Source organism: Dermacentor albipictus, chromosome 1 (genome assembly GCF_038994185.2).
Source record: "Dermacentor albipictus isolate Rhodes 1998 colony chromosome 1, USDA_Dalb.pri_finalv2, whole genome shotgun sequence".
In the NCBI taxonomy this organism is placed as follows: domain Eukaryota; kingdom Metazoa; phylum Arthropoda; class Arachnida; order Ixodida; family Ixodidae; genus Dermacentor; species Dermacentor albipictus.
The window spans coordinates 416,444,941-416,469,496 of NC_091821.1; positions in this window are offsets into that span (position 1 = coordinate 416,444,941).

Below are 24,556 nucleotides of genomic sequence, written 5' to 3' on the forward strand. Positions count from 1 at the left end.
GAACTGGTAAATGTAAACCGGGCGCACATCTCCGAAGAAGCGAATTGCCGCGAGCAGCTAGAACAAGTCATAGAGAGGAGCTTCCCTCCACTCATGCCTCCCCAATAAGCCATCGCCTTCGCTCCCATCTCGAGTTCTTAATATCGCTGCACATAAGCGAAAATGCCAGGCTGCCGCAATAAGTGCCGCGTTAACAGAGTCTACCGGGTGCCGCTAGGGCTTGATGTGCCTGCTGTAGTTCCGGGGCCAATCAATGGAGAGAGTAGAGAATCGCCGGGTAAGAGGATTACGGGTCAACGAGCCTCTTCCGTAGGCGGGGCCACTCTTCGTTGGCCACCGTACGCTTGGAGGGGCAGCAGCGACAATCTCCTACACTTTCTATGACCTCCTCCTGCCTTGCCTTATCCATTCTCTATACCAGCTGTCTCCGGAGAGTGCAGGCAGGAGTGCTAGATGCCGACGTCCTTGAGTGTAGTCTTGCGCATTCAGCACCGTTGCCACCAGGCAGGGAGCACCTGCTTGCGAGGGAACTCCACTCACTGCACGTGGATTAAGTTTCTTTGCCCGGAAGGGCAAATCTCTGATGCGGAAGCAAATGGTGCTAGCCTGCCGTGGTATCACTCACGGAGAAGGCCACTCCAGCATACAGATTAAAGCAGATCTGAGATGCTCGACGATGATTTTGGCATTGAGGCAAGCGTTTCATCTAAACGTCAGCGTTGGGAAAGTGTTGCGCGACATCCACATGCTAAACAAAAAATCATCATCAGGTAGCGAAGACATGTCCAACAATTTTGGACATTCTACCTTCGGCTGTCTGTCGAACTGCATTGCAGTTCAGCGACGTAATAAAATGGGCAGCATTTAAAAAAATATGTCATAAGTGATAAGCCCACTCAAATTTCAGCAACTTTCAGCTACCGATGTCAAGAACCTATGTCCTTTTTTAAACATGCGTATTTACGGCACTTTCAGTAAGGATTAAAATACCGCTATAGAGTGAGCAAGAGAGAGAAGGCAAATGAAAGACAGAGATATTAACCAAAGATTATCTCCGGTTGGCTACCCTGTATTGGGGAAGGGGCGAAGGGATAGTTGCGATTGCGTGCCGTAAATATGAATGCTATTAGCAGAGTGTTCCCCCTGGGTGTGGCTTACTGAATGTTACTTCTTCGGCATTACAGACATTCTTCTGCATTACCGTTTTTTTTAAATGCTGTCCATTGAGTTACTCTAGTACATTGCGGTGGAGCTAAACAGTATCCCACCAGGGAATCTTTTCTTAACTTGCGGCAAAAACATGTCTTTAGAGACATATACCCAAAATTTCGGACATATTTCCAGCATATCTGGGTATGAAGTAGCCTTCACGATGTCATTCAATCTCCAGTGAGTGTTTGTATTATTTTTTTTTTAGCACGAGTGAGCTTCAGTTAGATCTGCGGAAGCTTATTAGGTAGATCGTGCCCACAAATTGATGTAGCACGCGTCACAACAAATTCGACTATGAAAACGAGTACTACATGAAAGCTAGGAACTTGCGGCGTGTGTGCTCTTTCAAAGTAGTTATGAAGCAGGGTGAAGTGCATGCACGAAATAATGGAGATGACCATGAATGAACAAATCGGGATCATTTTAGAGTGTCTTCTTTTCTTCGAGTACATATTTAAAGACCAAAGGAATGTGCATATAGACAAAAAAAAGAATGGGGGGGTTGTAGGTCGCGGTGAAAAATTTTTCGCGAGATCTCAATGCAAGCGCTTAAGCGTGAGCATGCCTCCTACCTTTAATCTTGACAGGAGGCATGGACACCTCTCTGTTCATATCAGGGGACGTTTAGAGATTCTTGTCACCGTGTTCATAAATGTGCTGTCTGTTGACACGCAGCAGTTGAAGTCTCCACTATACCTTTGTTCTTCGTTATGCATTTGGTGCTTTTCCGGTTCTTTATAAACAATCAAGCAGTCCGGATTTCCGTCTTGGTGAGAAAAGAAGCAGTCGCTCTGTATATGCATTGAAATAGCATCGTGATTGTCCCGTGCTTGAGGAAACATGCTACGATCTAAGAGGCATGAACGATAACGGACGATAAAGAACGATCAGTGTGTGTGTATGTTTACTAGGACGTAATGTAAGCATGCCATTGTGCTGAAATTTCTTTTTTGCATCAAGAGGCCCGAGCTAATTCAAAGTAACATTTAGGTCATCTATTGCTACCTCCACGTTATCCAAGCTTTAGCTCGGAGACGTAAAACCTAGGCAATCCACCAATTTATTTTCTTTCGTCATGGCAGCCCTGTCACATTAGCGATTTATATATTGGCTGCAACTAACAACTAATGGGCTTCGTATAATTTTTTGCAGAAACGGTGCGCCCCTATGGTGCAAAGCATAGTGAAATGTTGAGCTATATCTGTCCTATAGGATTAACGATGTAAGATCGCGCTTAAGCACAGTAATAATTTTATGGAAGACAGTCAAATTGAACATGTAAAGCTTTCTCACTAGATGAGTAGACAGACACAGCAGCCTCGAGACAATGACGATGCTCAGCAGCTCCATTGCAATTTATGCCATCTCGCGACCTTGAGTTATGTCGTTACTTCAACATCACCGTTCAGGCCTCAGTTACCGTTGTAGCCTCGTATCTCTGGAGCCGGACGTATTCATCCTAAGTGACGGCGTCCATCTGCTCTTTTATCACAGAGCACAGTGACAGACTTAAAAGATTCTTTCACGTTTGATTCTTGCATCTTCAAGGACCTCCGAGGAAGCGATTGACAAGGTTATCTTATCTTTAATAAAACTTCTGCATGCAGGAAACCGACAAGTGAATGCATTGATTGGGGCATCAGTACAATCAGTCCAATTGATTAATGCCACGCGAGGTTTATTCGCCCTGTCACTTTCTCGCTTTTACCGTTACGCTCACATTTCACGCTCCTAGTGTTAGTTAAGGCATGATTCTCTAACGCCATCGTTGTCTTAATATCCCGACGTAGGCTGTAGGCGCGAACTTAGAGAATGCTAAAAAGATTACCTTGGTAAGGCGACTGCAGTCTGAAAGATTAATTGGCGCTTACACAAATGCAGCCTGCCGTGCCAGCACCGTCTTTCTGATCGACGACCGCCGACCATGGTTATTCTATGCTTGGTTCCACCAAGTTGCCATATCCTCATGTCCTACCTAAAAATTTTTCACAGCTTATGTTTGCTCGCATTTTGACAATGCCCCTGCTCAGCATCACACATATGTGGCAATATCAACATTGCTATTTGTTTTCTAGAGCAGACGTCACTATATACTATAGTATAACATATGCCATGCGCAATGTAAAGCCCAATAAATTGTTTAAAAAACAACTTTTGGAAAGGAGAGCGGTGTGAACGCACCGTATTTTCTTGCTACATTTAGGTCACTAATAATGTTTCGCAAACGACGAAAATGTTATTATATAATAAGTGCATTTCATAAATCGACTTGTGCAAGCGCGTTGCCTAACGCGCATAAATTCCACAAACAGCATGTTTTTGTAGAAATGACGTGAACGAAACTGGGTGCATCCGTTTGATTCCTCCTTTTCATGCCTCAGACCCCGCATAAATAACGAATGACCTCTCAAAAGGTGCATTAGTTGCCAAGGCGTTTGGTCTTCTTCACAGACTATTTGCCGTTGCGTCGAGCAAAGCACCAGTATTGACTTAGCACACACTTAGCACACACTTAGACTGAAAAAGTGAAGTGCCCTGCTTTTAGAAACATAGAAGCTTTCTCTTACAATATATTACATAAAGGTAATTACGCAATCTTTGTTTGCACTGAAAGGCCCAGCGGGCGTGCGCTTTTACAGGATACCACGCAGGCACACTTGCGCGTGCTATGGTTTATGCACAGCTCCCCTGCAAATATTTGTTCATTTACTTTGTATCAAGAGCATTTTATTGATACTTTCTTTAAAATATAGGCATTTAAATACGTTGCACGCCATAGTATGCGTTGCCGATGGGCATTTTTCATATATCACCATAGCATTTGGTTGTCGAGAGTTTCAAACTGCTTATACTACAAAGGAATGCTGTTTCTGCCAGAAGGAAAAGGCCGAAGGCGATATTCTGCTAGAAGTGTGCCACTAAATATTTGTACAGCGCAATGCCACAAAAATATCCCAAAGAAGAAGACAGGCCCGTAAAGGCACACACAGGGTGGCACTTTAACAAAATGTGTATATTCACGTAGACAGGGCCAGAATTTACTAGCGATATCTTCCCCTCGATTCGATGCGACTATCATCATTCACCTTTCACGTACAACTGATCCCAATAATAAAGCAGGCAGAATGTCACTTTTACCGCTGTAGAAGCGCAAGAAGTGCGGCAAGAAATAGCATAAAGCGAGGCATAGCTGCAAAATCGCAGCACCGATTGTCGTGCTAATCAGTGAAACAAAACACGGAAGCCCATGCAATAATACGGCTATTCAGAACACTATCACGCGTTGGCGCTGCTTTCTAAGAACTTTAGTTCTTTTTCACACGTTGCAACATTAGTTGAACTTACACAGTTGTTATTCGCAGCTTCGTCAATTTCTCTGACAAGCGCTGATTTGTTCCTGGAGATGGTTTTAAACCGCAGCTCTTAGGCGCCCGTTCCTGCGTCGGCATCGGCGTAACCGAGCGGACGAGCACAGCGAAGGAGGAAAGAGCGAGCGCGGAGCGCAGCGGGGAGCGAATGAAGCGAGGAGGAAAGCGGAAGAATAGGGTATGGCGAACGCGTGAGAACCAAGGGGTAGCGTGGAGACGACAGCTACGAGATGGCGCCAGAGTAGCGCCCATCGTCTGGGAGGTCTGTCTGCGGCGTCTGCTGTGAGCCGCGCCAACGTGTCACCCACGCGCTGCCTCTCGTGGTCTCCTGATTGGCGATGCAGCCGCGCCGCACTACACGCCGATGGCAACGAGCTGCACGAGAGATATTGTCAGCGCCAGTCAATATATCGCGAAATTAAGACGCGTACAGACCTGCGCTCAAATTGCCATATATATATATATATATATATATATATATATATATATATATATATATATATATATATATATATATATATATATATATATATATATATATATATATATAGAGAGAGAGAGAGAGAGAGAGAGAGTATCGTAATAGTCATTTCACGATACATAACTCACCTAAATCACAACGTTGTTCCTACAAACAACCGACTATTCTTTGAAGGCGGGTTTCCGGGCAGGAACACCGCAGTGCACCCAAAGATGGCCTTCAATTGTGAAGTTAACATTACCAATAATTTTTACCTGGGTCGATTATTTTCGACTAAATTGGCTGGTGCAAAGGTTGCCACAACAAACAGGAATTTAGTAGACAACACACTGCCGGCATTGTGGGAAGCCCTGTCTGCGCTTCATTTTGTGATCGGCCCTTTCGTGGAAAGATCTGGAAGTTTGTCTGCACAACGATCGATGCGAGATTCCTGAGTGCTGAAGAAACATTAATTTGTGCGCGTTTTATACCTCCTGAGGGTTATAAGATATTCCAATAAAATATGTAATAACCACTTTTCCACTTCTCTCCTTTCTACAATTTCCATTTCCCGCTTCCTCTTTACACACGCAAGGGAACTTCTGTCTTTTTTTACAACAGAGACAACAATGCATGAACAGAATTGCTGTCGAGACCAATTCCACATATACTTCTTCATTCCACAGTCTTCTCTGACAAGCGCCAATATTGATTGCGCCCTAACAACATATACAGATTATACCTGGCTGTAGGTGCAAAAACTGATGCGTCTTACATGTTTTGTAGCTTACCAAATCACCTCGAGCGTATTCGGTAAACTCGATGGAGCAGGCCACATTCACGGCATGAAGCGATGACGCATCCTGCATTCATTTTATGCAACGACTCGATGCTACCGGATAGGGCACAATGCCTACCTATTGAAGAGTAGGCAGGTGTTGTGCCCTTTCCGGTGGCAGTTGCCAGCCTGCTCCTCGCTATCCCTTTCTTGTTAATTGTATATATGTGTTCAAAACAAATAATAATAATAATAATAATAATAATAATAATAACGCGCTTTTTGCTATTGCCGCCGCAGAGTTGTGCCTTAGTTTAGAGGATACAAATTTGCCCAGTAAACCATTCGGTTTGGTACTTGCCTCTGCCAGCCTTTCTGCTTGGGCGGAGTCACAAATGTGTGGCATCAGTGCACTATATATACTATAGACGCCTTCACGAGCAAAGAGGTTTAGCACACTGCTAACCGCTATAAAAACACATGCACAAATGTTACATAACATCTGTGTCGTTTCCTCCTTCACTCAAACATTTCTCTAAGTTATTACCGAATGCAAATAGGGGAAGTTAACACCTTCGAAACTGAGCGCTTTCCTTTGATGTATCTTAATTTTTTTATACAAAGCGCCACGGTCTGTGACACGTTGGCACTGCCCACACACGGAATGCGGCATCTTTTGAAACGAGTTTTGAAATAACCACAAAAGCATGGAGCCATCTAAGCAAAGCACAGTTTGCGTACCGCAAATGTACAGAGCCGCGAATTCGAAGACGTAGACAGAATGCCGCCATGGTTCCCATTTGCGTGCCCCTCCTGCTGCCGCATGAATTTGCCGATCTGTGTTCATCAGCCTTGAATTGAAGCGACTTTGACGTCATGCCACATACGAAGCCGCAGCCTTCTTTGAAACTACTCTTGCACGATGGCAGCTGTTGTCAAACTACAAGAACGCCGCTGTTATGCATGCGTAGCAGTCTCCGCTCGAATAGCTATGAGGATGTTCTGTTTGAGCTACTCATAAATGCGATGTTGGGCATTAGAGCGGAATCGCAAGTGCTTGGATCATGAAGTAACACGTCGTAAAGCTCGGCGACTATGTCAAAGGGACGGCCCTTCCTGCTTATTTTCTCATCTTACAAAGTTCATGTTCCGGCGCAGTTTCTGGACTGGTTTCGATAAACGAAAAAAAAAATATCCCGCTTTCTCACTGATCGGAATGACTGCGTTGTATCAACATCTAAAGGAGTGTGCAATAACTTATAAGATGACAGCGACCAACAGTACTATATATCTTAGTACTAAGGACTGTGTGTGATTCAGATATGTGCAATATTATTCTAATTGAAGGCATCTGCATAACCTAACTTGTATAACGTGGGACCAAGTATCTTTCTTACGGTTCTACAACAGATCAAATTATTTCATTCTGTTGTTCCGCACAAATCGAAGCGGACACCTTCGTGTGTTTAATTTCTAGTAGACTCTCTCCAGCACAGTTGCGAAGCTTGTGTTTGTTTATTTTGCCATGCACATAAGCTATTTTACTTTGTACAGGTACACTGTAAACTCTTTTACGCGCAAACACAACATTGAGATCAAAAGAACTGAAAAGCATGGACGTAGTTTTCCTCGAAAAAAATAGCACGGGGACAGAATAACGCATCTAGAAATGAAGAACTATGTGGACTGCGTGAACAGTGCTTTTGAGACTGGCGTCCTAAATTAGATGCTCGAGGAAAGTTATAAACAATTTCAATAACTCAAGTGCTTTAATGGCCAACACTATGTAGCATGGCCGCTTGCGTAGTAGGTTTAAACACAAAACGGAAGTAAGCCTAATAGATCACTCTATCGTCTCTAAGCATCAGATGAGCCCATTTGTTTATGCATTGGCCCAGCCACCGTCACTTACATTCGTATCTTTCCACCTCCTCCAACCACCAGTGTAGAGTAGCAAAGCGAATATTCTGTTCGGGTTAATCTGCCCACCTCTCTGCCTGGTTTCACCTCATCTCCTCCCGCCATTTTCTTACATCTCTGCTCCGAAATACGGGCCCAATTGTGGGCATATGTGAATTTTCAAACCATTTGCATAGTCGATGAAACGAGTCATAAGGATAAGAATAAGGTATTATATGTCTCTTTTACTTCGCAAGAAATAAAGACAACAGTTGTGGGCGTTTTGTGGTGACGGTTAGCCCTTTTCACTTAAAAAATTTAGAGCAGAACTTTAGAGCAGAAATTTGAGCCGATGTAAGCGGGTGTCGATGCACCATGTAAGCTGACTGTCTAGGTGATAGTCAAGATGTGGGTCAACTACATGTAAGGTGGATACTTTTGCGCTCTTTGTAAAGCAATTCGACATATACATTTCTCGCTTGAGACCTCGCAAGATGCGCCATGCGTCGGACTGAGAAGAAAGAATGCGGCGGGCTTCCGTATCTTCAAGAGCCAGTTTTTACAAAGCATCCATCATTTCACTTCCCTTGATTCTGCAGTGACTTTGAACGTATTGGAATACCACATGTTGTCTTAGCCATGTAGCTTCAGGAAGTTCTTTTAGGGGAACGTAGGTAGCACGTGAATCTATTCTCTTTTAGGTATTTGTCAACTGTGGGCTTAACTAATTATTTACTTGTTCTGTGCTGCTATTGTACCATGTTAAAGAACATGCCCTAGTGGCTACCAGCCACAAGGACATAAAATTTAACGCATGGCACTTAGAGCGTTAAAAAATATGAAATGGTGGCTTGTGTTTCAAAAATCTCAATATTATTGCTTTTCTTTAGAGGAATGCAGACACCAATTTCATGGGTGATGATTTTTTTTTCTTGCGCAATACACAGCTTCTTAAGGGCGATAATAACGGAAGGCATATGCGCAATCGCGTCCCCAGTCATTTAACATGACACAATTTTTTTTTACACAGTTCAGTATTTCGGTATCTACGCTAGCATAGGTGAGTAACCTTTAAGAAAGTGTATTCTTTGAATACCAGACATCACGGAGGTCTCGTGAACCACTAAACGGATGAGAACAACCGTAGTCCACTCGACTTCACACGTGCGCCCGCGTTTGACGAAGCCAAGGCTGAGTGAGAGATGGGCACTCTCGTCTTCCAACCGTGTTTTGGCAGATTCGCTTGCAGACGTTGTGAAAATGTCGTCATCGTCAGCGTCGCCATTGTTGTCAGGCGTATTCAACAATTAGTGCGATCCGTGAGGCCACGCGTTGTTCGATGTCACTAATCACAGCATTTTAGACCTACTGGCCTAAGAATCGGACGGGCAAGCCTAGCACGACAACCATGAAAACACCGCGCAACACGCCCGAGTGTGGGAAATGCCGAATGTCAAGATGGCATGCCGTCGTGAAATTTGTAGTTCTTGCTGCTTTTGTTTCGTGGATTTATTTTCTTCTTCTTGAGAGTGTGGTAAGTAGACATCGTCAATTTCTAAAGCGAGCCTGCCTCTGCACCGTATGACTCTATTATTTACTTAAATGCTGTTAATTGCAGAAATGCTCCATAGAGACGATCAATATACCGATGCTGAAGAAAGTTGTTGCGTTTGAATTCTAGCCTTTGCAGGAAGCACAAGTACAATTTTGTAGCGGAAGCTTTAGAAAAACGAAGTTTACAAAAAAATGATAAAAGAAATTTCAAGCACAAAACAAGCATAAGAAATTGAAGCAAAAATTTTGCAAAAACCGTAACCTTGCACTGTCTTAAAGAGCAAAATAGAGATTAGCCAGCTTTTTCTGAGAGCCCCAGTCATTATAAGTGGCGACGCACTCGAATTGGTCCAAACAATCTTGGACATCTTCAAAAGTGTCACCATGGGAACTTTCTGGGATCTTAGGATTCTGCAGCGTCACCTGGGATGTAGTTGCAGTGGCCATGGCAGAAGTAGGTAGACGCGTTCCTGCAGGGTCCTGCAAATGGTTGAACTTGGGCGTCAGGCCTAGCAGGCGGCGACTGTACCGGTGAACAGGAGTTTCGACTAACGAAGGTAATCCCGCGTTCGATGTAAGGCTCCGCGAAGGGGTGCCAAGCACGAGGCAATCCTACCCAGCACCTCCACCACTGTCAGAACATAGTAGAAGACGGGAAAGCGGTTGTAGAGGACTTACAAAAGCACTTTATCAGAGCAGTCAACGCAACGTCGTTCTCGTCTCCCTTTTTCTACCCGCCCGCCACTTCAACGTCGTTTTCGTCGCTTGGCGCGTGCCCGCGGCGACCATATAGGATGTGGCAATATAGATACACACATAGCACTTGCATTTATTAATGCAGTATTTATCTGCAATATGAATGACCTGCCAGAACTCTTTAAAGTTGAATGTAGATCTCCCACTGTCACATTAGAGAGCTGGGAATAAGTGCTCCCAAAGAAATTCCGCACAGAAGCATATCTCTGAGCTAGTCTGGTTCCCTGCAGCGTACGAGGGTACATAATAAACTTTGTCAACGCTGCCTCATACTGCCAGCTTGTGTAATCGCTTTACGTTGCTTGTACTCCGCTCCTCTATTTCTCTTTTTACCCGTTTACTCTTTCATCCCCCACTGTGTAACCAACCACGACTACCTACGCATAAAGTCCCTGCCTTTCTATAGCTCTTTTCTCTGTGTGTTTCCTATTTCTTGAAGTCCTGCTTTCCTTTCGCTGATCTCTGTACAGGCAATACTGTCCAGTTCCTTTGAACACACACTTCTGTATATTTTTTGTCAGAAATTGTGTGGGCACAGGTGAGCCAGACGTACTAAAGAATCATGCAAGACAGACAGGAACGAATTTATGCACGGACAGCAGTCATGGGACTAAACACAAACTAAATACAGGTAGTACAAAGAACAGGGGCGCCGCGCTATTGTCACTAATGTCAGTTCTGGTACTGCGCCACTCACAGTTCCAGTGGTAGTCGATTCGAGCCGCAGAGGCTGAGTGGCGTTGGCTGGGACGTAGCTCAGCCGCAAGTCGCTACGACAGTGACGGGAGCCGGGGCGTAGCCTAGCCTCGGCGGGTGAGTAACGGCGGTGAACGGCGTAGTGCGGCCTATCTCAGCAACACATGAGCCGGGGCGCTGGTCGGTTTGGACAGGGCAGCACGGCGGTCAACGCCGCAACACAGCCTGCCTCGGGAGCGTCAAGAGCCTGGGCGGAACCCAGGCACGCCAGGAACCGCCTGGTAGCCTCCGAGGAACGCGCTGTAAGCCGGGGCGAAGCCTGGTTCAGCAGGAGCAGGACCGGGGTTGTCGGGACGTGGTCCTCCGTTCGATCCGCAGTGCCTGGCGAGAGCTTCTCTTGCTGTCTTTCTCCGCTCAGCTTTTCGGCGTCGTCGCTCAAGCCGATCTCGCGGGACCCACGCAGCAATCATGCTCACTCTCGCGCTTTTCGGCCCCACACACCGACACAAGCACCGATTTCGACGCCCGCGCACTTGAAATGCCGTCCTCCTACTACACTTTGTTTGCCGAACATGCACCAACTCTTTGGTTGCAACCCACTTAAGGAGGCAATTGTTCCGACTCCCTCTAAATCTTTGCCACAGTTACCATGCTTCATATTTCTGGCGTGATTTTCTGTTCATATTATTGGCGGCAAGGAGTTACGGAGTCGCCATCTAGCGGAAGCACCTCGCTGGCGTAGTATGAGGGATCACGCGGCGCGCTCCTCATAGGTTTTGCTGTCAGCGCTCGCTGAAAACACCACGCGCGAGCTCTCCCGGACATTTCTGTAAGTACCTGCAAAACGAGAAGTTTCTTACTGTCTAAATAATAATCTTGGGCAAACTGAAAGCACACAATCGTTTACGCTATCTTTTTACCGAATACGTACAGTGAATGCCACTGCTCGCGGTCGCCGCGATGGAGTCTCCCGAACCGGCTTCTTGCGTGAAAGGTAGGTAAACGCTGAGAGCAAGCTATGTGAAATTGTTCTTATAATGTTTGTATAACTAAATGGAGCGTAATAGAACGAAGCCTCAATGCAGCGATCGCGTAGATTCGCAGCGATCGATCGACTGCGCGTCTGCATGTGTGTCGGCGCAATGTTTCGCTTTCTCCGCGTGCGCGTTTTCGCACCGTGCCATGAGCTTTAGGCCACAGAATATGACCATTTGACCGTATGCAAGCAACCATTGTTGCGTGAGTGCTATCAGAGCTGTTCAAAAATAACTTCACTGTAGAGACTTCGACGCCTACGGGGACTGTGATGTGCCGTCGCGACGATTCAATCTTTTTTTTTCTTCTAAATTCTTTGACCTTTGAATATTATTTCTCGAGTTGTGTCGCACTGTAAGTTTATCGGTGTTCTCAGGGTGTCATTTCCCGCTGCTCCTTTTTTTGTAATCCAGTGCATTAATTCATAACACAAACATGACCATATGCCATGCTTTTTTAAATGTGCTTCCTACCGTTGCTTTTCCACTCCACTCAACTTGCCATTATCTATAGCATCGACAAGTTCATAGACCAAACCGTCATGACATTAGTCGGGCAGCGGACTCGGGCGAGCGTCTCAGTGCGCATTTTCAGAACATAGCAGACCAGGCGCCGTAGCAGAAATCTTCCTCGCGTCTGTGCTTGCTGCATACCCGAGTTGTAGCCGATGACTGTTTGCCGGTTTTATGTTTCTCGAGCAAAGCTTCACGCAGCTTCTTGTCCTGCGGCTACGTGTGAATAAGGCTGACACCGGCGTCCGTTACGTGTGTTCGGCCCTGCGGCACCGAGCAGTAGCCTACCATGTTGCGCGCCTTCAAAGGCAGTCGTTGTAAGAGAAACACTCGAAGCGGGAAAATTTCACCGCTAAATGCGGACCGCAGCGTACGAGGCAATTTAAACTCACTTTCAGCTCGCTTCGGCGCTCGCGAAGCAGCCGACGCGGCCGCTATGTCCACGTGATCCCTCCTAGCATGTCATGCCGACGGTGGCGCCAGCTTTTCCAGTGGTGGAGCTCGAGGCCAATACACCGAGACGGCTGTAGTAATCTGAGAATCGTGCTATCGCCTTCTTCAGCTAGGTTTGCTAAAATTTACTCCTTCGCTTGATGTTATTGTAATATTTCTGCTTGTTCTTGCACGCTGTGTGTTCGTGAACCTCTCTCTTCTTCTGTATGATGTGCAGCTTCGTATCAGCAGCACGATTTGCACGAATAAAATATTTAGGAAGCTCTCCATGACAACAAAGCACAGGGGGTCCATTAAAAACTAATCACGCAAACAATCGAACGAGAAAGCGGGAGAAAGTGCACATCGGCTTTCTTGTTGGTGGTGCCACTTTCTCGTGATACAACGTTGTTGCCGTTGTGTGGAAACACGCCTGCCATGCCTTGGCCGTAGCTTCAGTGTTTGTGGCTGTTGTTGTTGGAGCTAATTTCGTCTCGCTTTTGTAGGAGTTTTTTTTTCGTCTCTCGTTTCCATGTTGCCCCGAGAGCAAGCAAACGATAAGGGTCTCGCCAGTGAACCTTAAAGTCATTAGAGGCAGCCGGGCGGCCATGCACGCCTTAAGTCATTCTTCTATTGTTTCCTTTAATTCGTTTTGTTACGTGATGCCAATATCTCCCCTGTTTTCTTTAGCTTATGGTAGACGTTAGGTCATTTTTGTTTAGTTGTCAGTGTTTCGTAACTGATTTGGAGTACTGAGCGGAACTGGAAAAGGAATAAGAAATTGTCGAAATTTTTTTGTAAACACTGAAATTAGGAAGCATTCATTCTGTGTCCCACCTCGGTGCTTGTCGACTCCTTTCTTATATGCATGCGATTGTTAAGAAGTGCAGCCTTTCCGGAGGTCGGGCTGTTTGTGTTGCACGCTTGCTTCGGTGTTTTGAACGAAACCAGGCGAATAATTGTACTTTCATATGAATGGTTTGTCCTCGGGCATAGTTCCTTTTGTAAGACGTGGCTAGGACAGCGAACTTTAGTATCGCACTTGGTTCGATAACCCGAAACATGCTGGAGCCTCATCAGCACTTACATATTAGAGAGAGGCAAGTGGCAGATGTCACGTGCCTTTCTTTTGAAATGTGGAACTAATTTCACATATTTGCTTTGTTATACGGTGTCCTCGCACATCAAAAGGTTTGCTTTCATCTTCAGCAACTTCTACAACTTACACAATGTCAACAGACCCAAATATGTCTTATTAAAGCTGCCTTGAAAACTCCCTGATAGGACAGGAAATAATATTTTGAATGCCGATGGAGCATTGTAGACCAAATAAAGCTTTTAGTTGTGGTTTCAGTTAATTGTAAACTTACTCTTCACTAAACAAGCAAAAAGTGGTAATGATAGGAACTTGCATGGAGAAAAGAAAGACTGTTTTTCCGCTTTGCCGAGTAGTTGACTAGACCTAGGTAACGTGTACGTATTCTGCTCTCACTAAAAAGTGCGAATGATATGCCTCCACCGAATTCTGCGAGAATCATGACCAACTAGTTTTCGCTAGCACAACCAAGGGCAAAAGAGCGAGAGAGTGAATCTTCTATATAGAAAGCAGATGTTTATTTTTAACTTCACTTCGTGATTTTTTTTTTCGTTATTTCTTGGAGAAAGAAAACGAAGCTAGGAAACGTAGGGAATTCATACACCAACGTCGCTGCTGTACCGGTCACTAGTACTATGATAAAGTATTTTGCTTCAACTCAACTTGGGGGCAGTTTAACAATGAAATTATTGGGTGTAACGTCCCAAGTCGACATACTGGCTGTCTTTGACACAGTAGTGGAAGTCTCTAGGTTAATTTTAGTCCCATGAGGTTCTTTAATATACACCTGAGTCTTTGTGCACGACATATTTTGTATTTCGATCCTATCAGACAGTGGTCGACCACGCCCGGAATAACCTGCTCTGTCTCGTACTCAGGAGCGAAAACGCTATGATAATTTGGCCACCATAACGGATAACGCCAGTTTTTCTGAAGGCCACCATGCCGCAATTACCCTATACTATATTCTGCTGCTCAAGTGTTCTGGGAACCACTACACATGCTTTTATTTCTTTCTCTTCTCGCTCAAGATATCTGAAACAAAAGAGCTGTAGGCAAGGGAGGGCAACTCTTCTACATCATGTAGATGCGATGCGCATCAAGAGAGGGAGAGAAAGAGAGAAAGGCAAAGGAAAGACAGGGAGGTTAACCAGAGATTATCTCCGGTTGGCTACCCTGTACTGGGGTAAGGGCAAGGGTATGCGATAGGTGAGAGAGAGAAAAGGATTAAAAAAATAAGAAAAGAACACACAACGCACACGTACACACGATACACACGTACACGCGCATCAAAAGGAAACAGATAATAAGCGATCTAGTCTTGCTACATTGGCCGAAATTGCGTGTGCTATTACTGACGCCCACATTAGCAACGATGAGATGGATCGGATAGAAGAAAAAAACAGCACAGTGACAGAACTCATGCAGTAAAAACAAAACCAATGAGACGAAGAAAAGAGACGAAAGAGCGTGGGCATAATTCACAAAGTACTTAGTTCGCCCGGCCGCTTTCGTTGATAATTTGTCGAATATCACGGTTGACAGGCATTTGCTCATAAGAACATTATTAGCCTAAGGTGATTTCAGCGAATACGGGCCCTGGTATTGCAGGAGAGTCATTTAGCAGAAGCTTCACCCTGATGAATGAATGAAAGGAAGCAAGTTGTGAGGGGAGGGTTTCGACAATAAACCTTGTTTGCTTACCTACCAGCCAGCAGAAAATATTTCGCGGCCATTGCCACATGGATAAATTCCCAGTGCAAGCTTCGTCAGAAGTGCCAAACATGCTGAATAACAGAGCCTACTTTGTTTTCTCATTTTACACAAACGAATATTCGGCTGCCATTGCTCTCTCTCTCTCCAACTCTCTCTCACTCTCCACCTCGTTTTCTCTCACTTGATTCCTTGGTATTTGCCGCAAAGTATACGCAGAGATACCAGCACGGGAGCTGCCGTGTTCGTTCGAAGCTTCTGTCGAGCGTGGCGCCTAGCGTTACATATTACATTGGCGCAGATCTCACTTACTCGAGAAGAAAAGGTAGAAAGAATACGTTCACTACTGGAGTCAGCGCTCGCTCACCACCTCTGCTTGCAACGCTGTCCGAGCACATGGCACATGAGCACGGGAGGCATCATAGAGTGCCTGAGAGTTTTCTACGTGTCGGCTGTGTTATACAATATTAAATAAAATTACACCCTTTGGGTCGTATCTTGCCACGAAACAACAATCTTCATCTCTCCTGTCCGCATTTCCTTTCTTTAACGCTCCAAGCCCGGTACGACCAAGTAACGAACGGCATGCGCGTTATCAGCATGACAGAGAGTTCTCGACAGGAAAGTAGCGAGCGCAGCGTTTTCAAGAAAGGAACCGCAAGCAAGACAGATGACATTAATTGTTATTGTTATTTATTGACATTTATTTACTGTTTTCTTCATTTCTCCTCTCAGGCTAGGAGGAGAGTGTTGTAGGTCTATGTGTTCGGCCGTTTTTCTATTGATATTGGCTGTCGGACTGCAGTAGCGAAGTGTCTAAGGATTACCCTCAGCACACATCAATCTTTTATTTATAAATAATATAACTTTGTGGAGATGCCAACGATACATTTGTTGGCAACATTTCCTATATCATAAATACAAGTCAGCCAGTTAGTCAATCAGCCCAGTCACTCAGCAGTCCAATTAGCTCGTCAGTCAGCCCAGTCATTCAGCAGTCCAATCAGTCCGTTCGTCAGCCCAGTCACTCAGCAATCAGTCCGTCAGTCAGTCCAGTCACTCAGCGGTCCAATCAGCCCGTCGACCGGGCCGTCACTCAGCCGTCCAATCAGTCAGTCAGTCGGCCCAGTCACTCAGCAGTCCAATCAGTCTGTCAGTCAGCCCAATCATTCAGCAGTCCAAAACTTCGTCAGCCGGCCTAGTCACTCAGCCGTCTAATCAGTCAGTCAGTCGGCCAAGTCACTCAACAGTCCAATTAGTCAGTCAGTCACTCAGTCCACTCGCTCAACAGTCCAGACAATCCGTTAGTCAGCCCAGCCACTCAACAGTCAAATCAGTCCCTTAGTCAGCCCAGTTAATCAGCAGTCTCAACACTCCGTTAGTCAGGCCAGTCACTCAGCAGTCGAATCAACTCATCAGTCAGCCTACACAGCAGTCCAATAAGTCGGTCGGTCGGTCGGTTAATCTGATCGCGTCAAAAGTCAGATTTGAAATATGTGTGATAGTCTCCGAAAAGAAATGACACATTTGTGCAAACACTTCAATACCTGCATCGGTGTTTTCAACAGTAACTTGCATTTCCACTGAAGAATAAGTATAGTTTATGACATTATAAATTGAAAGTACATTGTGAAGTTCCCTTTGCTTCTATATACACAAAATTTGTACTATTGTTTCCCTTCTCGTGTTTCAATAATTCAAGCCATTTTAAAACTAACCCTATATTTAGTAATTGAGTGTAAAACTGGGCGACTTGGTTGATCTTCGTCATAAAAGCAGGGAGAAAATAACGGCAACACAAGAAAGAGAAGTGCACAGGACACATAAGTACACATCAAATAATCAGTACAAGTACTGACGATAGGATCCGCGCACAGATGGACGGTTTTTATTTATTCTTTCCTGTGTGCAATAAACCAGTCGTTAGTTGAGCGCTTGTCATGTGTACTTCTCTGTCTTTCGTTGCCGCTACTCCTGCGCTGTTTTTAATATAAAGATTTAGATTAAGCTCGTGTTCACACTCTTGCTCCATCCAAAGACGGTACCGTATACCTGAAATTAGCTTTGCAATTTTATTAGCGGCCGTTTTTAAGCAGGGAACAACCTGCAAATATTTCTACTGAGTCATACATGCCCCTTTCTTTATGGTAAATTTTTCTCCGCCTAGGTGATACATAATAAGTAGTGTTCACTTTTGGCTGAATTGATTCTTATTACCATCGATGGAACAACGAACCACGCGTGACAGCGAATAAATGCTTGATACGTGTTACTGACCATGAGTTCCTCTAGTTTCCTGAATATGCTTATCAATATGCAATTCTACCCTTGTCTGACATGGGACACACTCAATGATAGAATTTAAAATGAACGCCACACTCTCCGCCACCCTCTTACCGCCACACTTGCCCCTACTTTTCCACGCGTGTTCTCGTTTTCCTCGGATAATCGACCTTGTGCTTCTCTATTGCCATCCATGAACACTGCCGCAACACGCGACTGTCCAACGCGTGCCGCCGCAGTTGCTTGAGGGAAGTAACATCTTGGTTTTCATTCGTTGTTCGCTGGTCGTGTCCATAATAAAAGCAAGCACAGTATACGCACGCAGTTCGGAAGGATGACAACACTACGGCGTCATAGAAACTGAATGCTCGATCGATGCCCCAATTCTGCTGATTACATTACAGAGCACAAGAAAATTATTGACATTAGCATGCCTTTCGTTTTTTCCTTTTTTGGGAAATAAACAATAGTGTTTCATACACTGCTTACCCTGAATAAAAATTTTATCTTTCGCGTACTCAGTGGGGTGCAGTACTACGCGACTTTTAAAGGAAGCAAATTGAAGGGAAAAGTGCAGTGTCGTAACTGTCTCTCGCTGTAAGAACACCTCAACAGCACTGCACGGGGGGGGGGGGGGAGGGGGTGAAAAAGAGAAGAGGAAGGAAGCCTCCCCAGGGAAGCAGCAAGCCTAACCTCTTCTGGGATGCTCGCAGATCTTAGCCGTTTCACAATTTCAACGCGTTTACGGCATACTTATTCCTTTTACGGCTGCTCAGTCTGGCTGTTACGTTGGAGTAGGTGCTTTTTGTCTCCAGTAAATACTGCAAGTCAGCTTATTGTGCTTCTCGTACTTCACATCTAGGGTCGCTTCCCGACCGATTCCCACGTGCACAGCCATTAGCACTGCAGGTACAATAAAAGCTTTGCCCCTCCACACTGAGAGAAAGCTGGAATGTGCTTGAACGACTACTACTGCTCGAGATTTCAACTTCAAAGCAACGGCTAAGCAGAAAATTAAACATGCACAAGCACGGCACTGTCCCAAGAGCAAGATCTTGGAGTCTCCTATTGCTAGTACTTGCTGCGCCACATCGGTGTCGTGGTTGCTAAGTTAGACTGGGGACAATAAAAGAAAAGCATGTAGTTTTGCTATTGAAAAAATGGTTCGTCCTCATTATTTCGCTCGTTTACAGATAGCGTTGATTTTTCCTACAGATACCCCTACCGAACTCATGTGTCCTGTGGCAGCTAATCTCCAGAGATAGGCTGCTATGAGTGTCTGACTACTGATGGCGCAAGACAACCTTGCTGAATCAGTTATGTCCACTGAAATGCTATAAACAATGAGCAGAGAATGCAAAAAATATTTCCAGATTACGCAAGCGTGATTGCGCATATCATGCGCTTGCATGATATGAATAGCAACGTAAGAGGCACTCAAAAATAGCGACTCAGTTCCGAACAGTAGCGTTCTTGCTGTAAGGCCAAGTGCAACAAAATTTTCGACAACGTAAGAAACCTGGTCTCAGATAGTGTAGATGTGGAACAACCTGAGTGCAAAAGTGTTCATTTGAGGCACGAGTAAATCTGTCATGAAAGGCTTGCAAGTGTAAACGTTTTTGATGCCATAGTAAAAACAAATACACCACCATTACCGCTCGCCGTAACTGACGCATGACTCTGAACGCCCAGAAACGAAACTTGGGTGTGCCCTTCGCGATTTGATGCAATACGCGGCAACTCGTGGCGTGATCGTAAATCTCTGAGGCAAAATGCTGGCACTTACGTCACATCCGCTAAACACCATATGCACGTGTCGTCTCCTCAGGTTATGTTTAAAGGATGATTATAAAAAAATAGGCAATTATCAGCCTCGCAGCATTACCGAAATGGCTTTAATAGTATATGGCACCTATTTAGGACGTTATGAAAGGGTGAAAGTTTGTTGGCTGCATGTCATTAGGGGATAAAGAGGCAGATATGTTTTAGGTGAAACTGGGGATATATGCCTGATGATACGGACATGACATAGTGAATGCTAGGGTGACTGAAATGGTACACACAAAACATGCAACTTACACAAAACGCACACTAACACATGGAACTAAAATATTTTCATGAGCTAAATGTTCTTTTCTTTAGAAGTAGGGAGGTTACCCAGAATAAAAAAAAACGTGGTGGTTTACACTGGGAAAGGCAGAGAGAGACGCAGGAAGACAAGAAGGAAATAGAGAGAGATACATGCACACAGATACATGCAGATACAGACACATGCACACAATCTCGGCCACTCATAGCATGGGACAACAGTTAACATTTATTGTCAGAGCTAAAGCCACTGTTGCAGATTTTTCCTCGGTAAGAGCTGCAGCAATGTATACGTAGCGCTCAGCTGTGAACGCTTTTGACGTCAATACTCTAAAATGGTTTGTTCTGACAATTGTCGGTCGCTAATACGAGCTAGCGCTGTTGCCAGGGATTGTCTCTGTACACTGCACCGAGCGCTGTCGCCGGAAACGTATTCCAGTGTCTAGTCATGACCACAGTCATCACAAGCAACGTTGTCAGCCATTCCAATGCGAAAGGCAAAAGATTCCGTAAACGCTACCCCTAGTCATAGCCGACAAGGCAGGATAGCATCACGTCAGCGCATTCCTCATGGTATGCAAACGTGGAGAGCAGAGTCCGGCAGTGCAGTCGGTTGTTTTGAAAACTTTGCGTGCTGCACACACAGTGTGTAACGCCATGTGTCCAGCAAATCAGATTTTTCTGCCTACATTTGACCATGATAACGGTTTAAATTGATGTGTGCTGTCTTCAAGGGCTTACCGAGCAGCGTTATGGACTTGATCCTTGCCAACGGTGCCGCAGAGACTTGAAAGTCATTCAGATGTGATGTGGTGCCTTCTCTCGGCCAAGATATGAATGATCTCCCTGATCTAGAACGACACTTGTTCACGTGGCCCTTTTTGCAGGGCTCATAGTAAAGACTGCTGCACTGTTTTCGAATCGCTGAATATGGACCATCGTTGTTATTGTTCTTGGCTGATGAGACGAAGCGCAGAGCGTAGAGCTACGAGTCCCGTAGCCTTCAATTTCGTAGGGTGGTGTGCTTGCTCCAGTAGAACCCTGAGGTGGAAAACTCGTTTATACGAATTCGAACATGGTCGATATACGTCTAGGCAAAAGTATACCAGAGAGAGTTCTTTTGTCATCTCCTGCTCCTGGAAACCAGTGTCTCACAGATACGTTTTGAAGCAGCTTCGAAGCATGGGATGCGCCGGTGACAATTCATGGCCTATATACATTTCGTAGGTCAAGGTACAATCCCTGAGGTACAGTGAGCGTCGGCACTAGGACGGTAGTTTTGAGTTTTATTTATTTATTTATTTATTTATTTATTTATTTATTTATTTATTTATTTATTTATTTATTTATTTATTTATTTATTTATTTATTCACATTCTTGATTGCTCAATGGGGTATTATTGTAGAGTGCTGGAAAGAATAGCCGGAATTAAAAACAAGTGAGCAGAGAGGCACAGCTTTCACTGGAACAATGAACTGAAACATACATCTTGTAAGAATGAACAAGACATACTTGCGGTAACATCCATAAAATTCGCATCCAATTGATTGTGCTCGCGAATCATAAAAGAAAATGAATAATGCTCAAATGCAACTGTACAACACTTTACCTGTCGAAGCTTTTCATCATGATCATTTATTTCTGTACGATCAATAGTATAAGCTCATTGTGAAGATAACTTTATTATTACAAATTTCACCATAAGAATTCGAGCGAAAATTTTAATTCCAACATGTTTTTGTTCGGAGGAGCTTTCAAAACTAGTGGATTCGTAATCTGAGTTATACTGGAATGAGGGTTGTACTTACAACTGACAAATTGTGCAGCAAAGTATTGTATGCACTGAAGTTTATAGATTAGTATTTGGCCATGACGATCCTATACTGTACAAGCAAATTCAAGGATCGGTCGTACATTGGTTACATACACAGCCTCTTCGTAGGTTTTTTGGGGCAGGCTTAAAATTTCACTTAATAAACACTAACGCACCAATAATTGGCTTAAGTAATTATATAATCTATATGTTTATTTCAAGACTCGTAGTGAAAAGATAAATATGCACCAAAGTACTGTTCAACGTGGATAAGCGCAGTACCGAGCAGGCCATAATGAGAATAGAAGGGCTTGCATTTCTTGATAAATCTAATAAACAATACTTGTACATTCAAATCCATTTTCAATTGTTTTCGCACCACGAAACCACAGTGCTAAAATCACATTGTGAGACATCATTATCATCCGTGCAGTGTATGGGTTTGTAAATGACGCAATCATAACCATACAGCTCAAGATTTGAAGTTCACAGTTCTGACAGATCCTTCATGCTAACTAAAAAAAGTAGTGGTTCAAACTGTGGCACCCCGGAAGTCACGCCAACATACGAAGAAGAACCATTTACGACAACAGACTCCTTTCTGCAAGATAGATAACGTCTTATCCAAGCAAGAACACAAGCAGGCAAGTCTAAAAATGACCATTTATGTAATAGAAGAGCCTCCGGGGCAATCACGGATGCCTTTGAAAATTATGATTACCGAATCAATATACCGCTGCCTATCGTATTAATTTTAAAGATCATGAGAAAATTCACTTGCTTGTGTAACACACTCTAAAACGATCCTAAAGCCACGTGGAACTGAAAAATGAAAATGATTGGATTCCAAATGTTTTATAATAGTGATATAGGTGACGTGCTCAAGCGTTTAGAGCATATATTTGGGGAAAAATTGTCTGTAATTAGCGACGCTATTTCTGTTAGGGGAATTCACTGTTGACGCACCCTTCGCAAACATCCACCCAAACGAAATTTCCCAAGTTTGGGGTGATTTGGAAAATAACAGGAAAGGACGCTAAACGTCTTGCACATGTTTTCATTACGGGATGATCGGAAATGAGATTAGGCCCTGGAACTGAGTTTTGTTCAGGCAACCGAGAGGAATGCACATGCCATTTGTGGAGACAACATTGTCGGCCATAGGTTCATGCCATTTGGAATGCACATGCCATTTGTGGAGGCAACATTGTCGGCCATAGGTTCAAAAACATAGAGCGAGAAGACGGCATTTCACATTGAAATGTTTCAGAAAATGCCAATTGCAAATATTTATTAAAGCAAGTTGCCTTGTCTGAGTCATCCAATAAGTTTGTTTGAGCATCCATAATGATCGGGGGAAGAACTGAGCCTATCCTATTCGATTTCACATATTTCCAGACCTCCTTGGGATTAGTAATAAGTTTTCTCTCTTAGGAAGTCAGAAATGTGTCTATAGCTTGTCTTAACCGCTGTTTAGCACTTTACATAAAGTTTTTGTCCTGACATCAGCAGCCTTTGTTTGCCGGAAGCGCCTTAAGTTTCCAGTCACCCAGGTTTATCAGTCCTACGGTTCCCTTTGAAAGCCTTGAAAGCAAAGTGACAATTCACAAGACTACTGAGCTCAGCTTTATAAAGATATTAAGACTGGTAAGGCTTATGACTAAAGAACGCCCATGAAAGTTGGTCGAAGACTATGAGAGTTCAAACCAATAATCATTACCGCGTCATAATTACCTTTTTCGATCAGAAAAAAAAGATGCAGATCTAAAACGCCCTGATGGGATCGGGATGTGCAATGCAATGCTTCCTTGAAAGAAGCATGCTTACTTTTTGCGCCATCCGTTTGGCGTACCCGACCTCCCAATGGAGGCGCTTATGCGACTAATGCTTACGCGGTCGCCAGGCGGCATAGCGCATGCGCAACGTTAGGCCATCCCCTCCGGTGCCCTCTCTTCCGTGTCATTGCGGCTCACTGCGTCGCGGCCTCCTCTCTCTCTCCAACAGCAGCCAATGACCCGCATGCGCAGGCCGGCTTCCCTCATCTACCTGTGACTACTGCGGGTGAAGTAGTGAGTGTGAGCCATCGCACCTAGATAGCGCCGCTGTCCCGCAGCCGGAGACGAGTAATTACGTGGTGTCAATTCAACGGCAAGTCATACCCAGAGCCAAGCAATATAAATACTTCGGCTTATAGATAAACGAGGGAAAGATTTACTCAACTACCCATCTGGATAATGTGAAAATAAGGGTGAGGCGGAATGCAGCAATAATGAAACATTGAGCACTTTGAGCCCACAATAAATACAAGGTGGTGCGTAGAATTTGGAAAAAGGTAACGGTTCCAGCACCAACATGCCAATCTGTGCCTAATATTGTATATCTACTTGGGGTTGGAAGTTAATTAGAGATTGCTAGGCTGGTTGGCTTTGGCAACCCACAGCAAAACCCCTAATGAGGCTGTGCAGGGTGACATAAGCTGGGGCCTCGTTTCAAGTCAGAGAAGCACGGAGCAAAATTAGTTTGAAGAAAGACACGGGAATACGAATTAAAAGAAATGGGTGGCTCATGTGCAAAAGTATAAGTGGATGAAAAGCAAGGTCACAGAATGGAGAAAGAGGTCACGAAAGTTAACACTACAGCACAGGGTAAATGAAAGTATAAATGTACAACCAGAAGTCGTCAGAAGGAAAGTGGGAAGCAGAGGCAGTGAATTGGGTACAAAGAATAGGAACAGAAAAAATTATGGCGATTAACAGGAATGAGAAGGAAAAAATTAGAAGGTGAAATCTGTATTATAACACAAAGTGAAGTGCCGTGCTATATGAGGCTCGAGCTGGTTGCCTAAGGATAAAAACATACC